The sequence below is a fragment of the Myxine glutinosa genome, chromosome 1 (assembly GCF_964187855.1).
Source record: "Myxine glutinosa chromosome 1, kmMyxGlut1.1, whole genome shotgun sequence".
NCBI lineage: Eukaryota > Metazoa > Chordata > Myxini > Myxiniformes > Myxinidae > Myxine > Myxine glutinosa.
Window position 1 is genome coordinate 403,945,919 of NC_136261.1, and position 7,610 is coordinate 403,953,528.

Here is a 7,610-nt window from a genome sequence, read left to right on the forward strand (position 1 = left end):
GTGGAGGTGTGCAGGTGGGTAGACCTGTTGGGAGAGCTAGACGTCGCAGCCCAGAAATTGTGCGAGAGCACCGGGAGATGAATCGGGGGAGTGAGACCCCAAATTGAGAAGCACCACAGTTTGGTCAATGGGAATTGGTTTTTAGAACCCATAGTGTAAGTTGGCCAATGGATTGGCAGGGAAAGACCCCGGGTAGTGTAAAGTGTGTTAAAGTCATTTAGAAAATAGTTAGGATGAAGGATCTCCTCGTACCATCTGCATCCACTCACCTGAGGTGACAGGTACTCCACACCATGCCATGTTTTGATTATTTTTTATGATGCAAATGTTTGGATTGTGAGACGCATCATGACGTGGGTGTGACATTGTGCGTAATTCCATCTCTCCCTCCTTATGAGGATTGATGATGAATTGGTGATGGCAAATTTTGAAGTAGAGGGATTGTGGAGACGAATTTGGTATAGGGGAAATATGGGGAAGACGTGACAGTAGTGACGAATTTGTAAATGTGTAGATTTTGTACATATGGGGTAAGGGCAAGGGTAGGTGACAGGGGGGTGACGTACGGTAGGGACGAGCTTTCTCACTTCGCCCTCCGTACGCATTTCGCCTTGCATTGCCTTATTGACGTGTACCCTTGTGACCTTACCCCTCGCTCAATTGTCTTTCTTTTGTCTCCCACATGACCTGTGCACCATTGGGTGCCGAGGGGAGCGTGCGTGAGGTGGCCATTGTGCGCCCGAGATTCCCAGAACCAGCATGCATTGCGTTGATGTACCACTTTATGGACCGCTGTTCTGCGGCCAAGTACCACTTGATGGACCCCAGGTTCTGGGGCAGGGCACCTCTGTTGGAGACCGGCCATAGTGGCCAGGGAATCTTGCTTGCGGACCTCGGTAAGGTGGCACCTATGCCAAACAGGTGGACCACCCTGAGTTGGCCCCTGAGGCCCTAAATAAAAATGGACACAAGTTGTGCTTTTTATTATTTCCAACTAGGCCGCATGAAGCCAGAAGACGTCGGGAAGAACATCGGCCCAGCAGAGAAAGAGAAGACCACCACCAGTTGTTTTGTTGTGTTTATTATGAACCATGGTGACTGCGCACCGAGTGGTGCTTTTGGTGCTTTGTGGTGCTTGTGGTGTTTTTGGGTGTTTTGGTGGTATTGGTACTGGTGCATCGATGCAATGCATGCTGTCTCCCCCCTCCCAACAGGAATTTCTTTCCCTTGTTCCCTAAAAAAAAAAAAAAAAAAAAAAAAAAAAAAAAAACAGGTCCTGGGTTGCGTTGTAAATAAGAAATCACGTCATCTATCTATAATTCCAGTAATCTCTGTGTGTGTGTGTGTGTGTCTGTGTGTGTGTGTCTGTGTGTGTGTGTGTGTGTGTGTGTGTGTGTGTGACCGCTGTTTCTCGACAACCACGGGTCCGATATACTTGAAACTTGCCAGATATATTGCTGGGGACCTGAGGATGTGCCTTTTCAAGGTTTCATATTAATCGGAGAAGTAGTTACCGAGCTATGTCCAAAAAACGATTCAACCAATCAGAGAGCAGCGAGCTATCACGTGTGCCGAACGTGGCGAACAGACTCTGCCTCGGACGGCACATTTGAGAGCGTATTCATTTATTTCACGTTGGCAAACTATGTTGGCGCTATGTTGGCATTAAACTATAGCCGCACATCTCTCTCTCTCTAGATTAAAACTAATTTGCGATTCATCGTAACTGCGATTATGCGACATTCCAGACAGTCAAATGAGGACGTCATTTCCAGACTTACGGATAGTCATAGTGACGACATACTGATGCTGAACGTGGCGAGCAGACGCTGCCTCGGACGGCACATTTGAGAGCGTATTCATTTATTTGACGTTGCAATCTGTGTTGATTGTTGTAAGGTACGATCGATTGTAGTACACGTTTATAATAACTCTGCCGATACAGGCCCGATTAACTGCAGCGCCATCCGAGCTGCGGCGTCGGGACGATACATTCATTGTACGGTCACATCACGCACTTACGGGCACGCCCATGGGCCCATGGGCACGCCCATGCATGCATGGGCGAAGACATTTTTTTATTTTTATTTTGGCAAGGAACGGGCACCCACGTACGGGCACGTCCTAGTTGTAAATAATGCTCCCTACCGTATATGTATAGTTTGAGAATAATTCCGTAATTCGGTTAGCTGTGGGCTTGAGTCTGTTAGACAGGGTGCAATGCAATAGGGGGACATACTTATTTGCGTTTTAAAATTGTCACACTCAGGGTCAGGTTAATTGTAGAGGGAATTACACCTACGTGTCACACTAAGTTAAAGTTTAGTAGGCCCGAGCACGGGCCTGAAGAAAGGAGGGTGCAGTGTAACGATTTTGAGAAGTGTGTAACGAATTTGAGAAGTGTAACGGTTTTTGAGAAGTGTAACAATTTTGGAGGAAGTGTAACGAATGTGAAAACGTTACAATGTGAACGTTACAAAAGTATGGTAACATCCTCGTAATGTAAATAATGGTCGCAGCCGTCGTCCTAGTTAATTCCATGAAACTGACACGCAGGTCACGATATATCTTTTAAATAGTGTATTTCCTTATTCCATGTAGGCTATATATGTGTTTCCCACTAGATTGACTTTGCATTGTATCAAACAAAATAAGCGTAGGCCCTTCCAATTTCCCCAAAACCTCCCTTCCAATTGCCTTCCGCATTTTGGGCGGTTTTCTTCAACCACCATTGGCCACGAGGTAGGGTTGGGGAAGAAAGGCGTGTCTCCACCTCGTCATAAGGGGGGAGGAGTGAGCCAGCCCTAACAGCCAATTAGCACCGCGGTGAGCGACCCGGTAGGCGTGCCCTCGGAGCCAGCGGCTTGATTTCGCCCGAGGTGATAAAAGCGACTGTAAGGGACTGCTTTTCGAGAGGCCTTGAGAGATGACCCTGGGAGATGAGCAAAGAGGCTGCACCAAGAGGAGCGGTGAGATGCGAAATGCTCCAAGCCAAAGAGGAGAGGTACTCGGCAAGGAAACCAGCTTTGGAGAGACGCGCTGAAAGGAGGGAGACGGCTCCACCACAGGAAGAGGAGCAGGTGTGCCGAGCCAGCGCGTGACGTCTACCGCAGCGGTTACACGACGGAGGGTTTCCCGCCAAAACCGCGAGGAATTGCGAGCTGCTGCCTCCCGACTTTGCCTCCCTCTCAAGCAATCCACCTCGAGCCCTACCTGCCTGCAATATCCCCTGTGTAAGTGTGAACGTCCTGTCCTGCTCGTTGTCTTGGGGTTAAGTAAAAATGAATAGTGTAAGTTAACGATTCGCTGTGTTACTGCTTCTTCCATCCATTGCTTGTGTGTGTATAATAAATCTGTTCTTCCTCCGTATTCTTCTTCTTCTTCTTTTTCATTCTCTTTCGGTCGCTGTAGAGGTTTCCCGATTGAATATCTGTGGGGCGATCTGGTCAACGTCGGGTGGAATCGGGTTCTAATCGGGGAGTAACTGTTCGGACGCGGTTAAATACACCACCGCTCGGTCAATATAACATCTAAAACCCGCGTCAGTAACAATATATATGTATATGTAAATTTCAGGTGACACCGTCACAATTTCAGTCTTTGAGGCTGGCCGATAGGCACAGTGTGACCGGAAGGGACGAGGTTCTCCTGACCACGTGGCCCTTGACTTGGTTTGTCCGCACAATGTGGGCGCTTTCAGGATGAACTTTAGCCGGGGAGCGTTTGGGCGCCCCAGTCTGATACTGCCGCCCACGCGCAGAACAACTTGTGAGTGTACGTGGGTCCCGGCGGTCCCACTGGCCTAGCGCTACCATGTTTAGACAGCGAAAGTCCGTCCCCGGGCACCATGTCTGACTGTCTTATTCAGAGAGCATGGCGATGTGGGCACGGTAGGACACCCGCGGAGCCCAGGCGGACCGGGGACGCGCGAGCCTACGCGTTAGCGGGCTACGGCGGAATCAATGGCTTCAACCACGTCCGGGCCGATATTCGGCCCGGCCGCACCGGGAATGAACTGGTTCGACGCCCACGCTAGAGAGGTCGCGGGCGACTGAGATGGGTTAACAAATTAATTAATTAATTTGAGACGTCCGATTCCTAGTGTTTGGAAATTTGGAAGAGCTTGACCCTAGCCTTTCCCTTGCGAGGGCAAGGAGGAACTTAACACTTGACACTTAAGCTTAGTTTGAAGTACACCCTGCCAGCGCTCCCGGTGGGACGGCAGGGCAACCAGAAGGGACGAGGTTCTCCTGACCACGTGGCCCTCGATCTGGGAAGCGAGAGGCGTTCCATTAGTGGACGCGCCCCTCACGCCCGACTTTTGGGCGGCCCCGGCAGGCCGTTTGTTTTGACGTTCCGTGACAGGCCCCGCACCCCCACCTCAGGGCCGACCGGGCGACCGGAATGAATCCCGGTGTCCCGATCCGAACCTTCAGAGCGGGCCGGCTGCACTTTCCGTCCCTGCGGTCCCAAATACCGGAACCACCCGGTGATGGCAGAGGGTGATGGGGGAGGGTGATGGCAGGGTGATGCGAGGGTGATGGGAGGGTGATGGCAGGGTGATGGGAGGGTGATGGCAGGGTGATGGCAGGGTGATGGGGGAGGGTGATGGGGGAGGGTGATGGGGCAGGGTGATGGGGCAGGGTGATGGGAGGGTGATGGGAGGGTGATGGGATGGGAGGGAGGAGTTTGTTTTGACGTTCCGTGACAGGCCCCGCACCCCCACCTCCGGGCCGACCGGGCGACCGGAATGAATCCCGGTGTCCCGATCCGAACCTTCAGAGTGGGCCGGCTGCACTTTCCGTCCCTGCGGTCCCAAATACCGGAACCACCCGGTGATGGCAGAGGGTGATGGGGGAGGGTGATGCGAGGGTGATGGGAGGGTGATGGCAGGGTGATGGGAGGGTGATGGCAGGGTGATGGGGGAGGGTGATGGGGGAGGGTGATGGGGGAGGGTGATGGGGCAGGGTGATGGGGCAGGGTGATGGAGGGTGATGGGAGGGTGATGGGAGGGTGATGGGATGGGAGGGAGGAGTTTGTTTTGACGTTCCGTGACAGGCCCCGCACCCCCACCTCAGGGCCGACCGGGCGACCGGAATGAATCCCGGTGTCCCGATCCGAACCTTCAGAGCGGGCCGGCTGCACTTTCCGTCCCTGCGGTCCCAAATACCGGAACCACCCGGTGATGGCAGAGGGTGATGGGGGAGGGTGATGGCAGGGTGATGTGAGGGTGATGGGAGGGTGATGGCAGGGTGATGGGAGGGTGATGGCAGGGTGATGGGGGAGGGTGATGGGGGAGGGTGATGGGGCAGGGTGATGGGGCAGGGTGATGGGGCAGGGTGATGGGGCAGGGTGATGGGAGGGTGATGGGAGGGTGATGGGATGGGAGGGAGGAGTTTGTTTTGACGTTCCGTGACAGGCCCCGCACCCCCACCTCCGGGCCGACCGGGCGACCGGAATGAATCCCGGTGTCCCGATCCGAACCTTCAGAGCGGGCCGACTGGGGAGTGCCAAGCACCCCGTACCTGCACTTTCCGTCCCTGCGGTCCCAAATACCGGAACCACCCGAATACCACTTTATTTGACAAAATGAGGTGCGGCCTACAGCCTTAGAAAACCAGCCCTAAATAAGTCAATACCGCCAACGACACAGGTGCGCATTCGTGCCGCGTGACGTGGTGACGTCATCGTGCTTTCACCTTAAAAGATTTATTTGATATTTTGATATAAACCTTAGAAAACCAACCCTACAGAAGTCAAATGGTCCAATAAAGGGTGATGGGGGAGGGTGATGGCAGGGTGATGGGAGGGTGATGGGAGGGTGATGGCAGGGTGATGGGGGAGGGTGATGGGGGAGGGTGATGGGGGAGGGTAATGGGGGAGGGTGATGGGGGAGGGTGATGGGGCCTCCCTATAGAAGTCAGTATCTCCAACGACACAGGCGTGCATTCGTGCCGCGTAGCTATCTGCAGTATGTAGCTATCTGCAGCAATGGATTAAATAAAATATAACAATAATAATAACTTTATTTGGTTTAAGCCTGAAATAGAGTGCTTCTTACATCAGTGGGATACTTGGGTTTGCTTCTGAGAACCAATCAGATCAATCTGTGGTGGGATGGGTGAGAGGCCGACTCGCAGAGTACCATTCAAAGTTGCTTTCAGATTATACCTGGTCTTTGATTTTGTGCCAATCACAAGTGAAAACCCTGACACACACAGGTATGTGGTGGTGAAAGGTAACAGGAACTTAATTGCCTGCTCTGACTGAATCTCTGTTAATGTAAATCCAAACTTTATATATTCGGGGTCGTGTTTTCTGACAATGCGTTTCACCTCCTTTCAGCAACTCCTGAAGTTTCGCCACCATCATCTGTTTTTCTTTTCAGTTAACGGCCCATGTCGTCAAAATAAAATACAGTAAAAGTAAAATACAGCAGCTTACCTTTTCGTGTGAACACGAGATACCCGAGACGTTCTCCACACCGAAAGCACCTTCAATCAACCAAATACAGTCAATGGCGAAACTGCAAATACCGAATCCGTGAATGTTACGGATGGAAACCCTCAGATCATTTCCGATTTCGGCTTTCAACTCAATCTCTCTCCATTTTCATTTTAAACAGCATCTTTTCAATCACAAATTAATACAATAACATTATATATAACTTTTTTCGTGAGGTAAATTTTACGAGCACTCGTGAGGTAAACTAATCTCCTGCCTTCTCAGGTGGTTATGATGTTCACGGACCACGTGGTTACACCTTCCGGCCCATTGATGGTTACGACCCACCGGTTGAGAATCTCTGGCCTAAACGACTTTTTAGAGAAGATAATCCAACTTTAGTTTTGGATGTAGCAGATGGGACCGACATTTTGTTTTGGACCAGCGCTACATAGATCCCTCACCCATCAATCATCTACAACCTTTGTAACATCTCCTCATTTAGAGGTGACATTGGATGTACAAGTTAATTATAAAAAACCTTCTGCCTGGTTTGTAGTTAAAAGGAGGAATGAGGTTTAACCATCGTTGTAGGAAGTTTAGTGATGACGTCGTTTTAAACAGTGCAATGAATAGGCCTAAAATAAAACGAGTGAAAAACCTCATTAAATGAACAATCAAATACCTCAACATACATTTAATAAAAACTCGTTTAACTTATCTTCATTCCCGTCATCAACGAACAGAGAATTATTTTATCTTTCAATGAAAGTTTTACAGATCTTTCTCAGTATTAATAATAAAATGAGAATCGCAGAACAAACCTCTTCAAATGATCAGATCCTATCGCGTGAACCTTTGTCGAAGGTACAGCACGAGGTGTACAAGCAGATAACCCGGAAGTTCTTATCGTTATTGAATACTTCCTGTTTACACACATCGTTATTTTTCCTCTTTCTATGAAGACTGTTTGTGACGTCATCAATTTGTGTGTCGCCGCCACATTGCAGTTCGTAAATAAAATTGAAGATAAAGAAGATGCAGGGAATGCTTCCGGGTTAGGAGTGAACCACGTGCGAGTGAGCGCTGCTCTGACCCCAATGGCGGATTAACGCACGTGCATGTGGTCACGTGCCCAGGGCCTCCAAATTCAATGACGTCATGCA

General features: G+C 50.3%; 1 protein-coding gene across 1 annotated transcript in view; it reads right to left on the reverse strand.

The window, feature by feature from the left end:
• Positions 1-7,334, reverse strand: part of LOC137412739 (uncharacterized) — a 74,827-nt gene extending 67,493 nt beyond the window's left edge. Inside the window, exons 1-2 of the mRNA XM_078770410.1 lie at positions 7,269-7,334; positions 6,445-6,526 (exon numbers count right to left, since the gene is read on the reverse strand). The gene's annotated coding sequence lies outside the window, so the exon portion shown is untranslated. The remainder of the gene's footprint in view (positions 1-6,444; positions 6,527-7,268) is intronic.
• Positions 7,335-7,610: the final 276 nt, after the last annotated feature.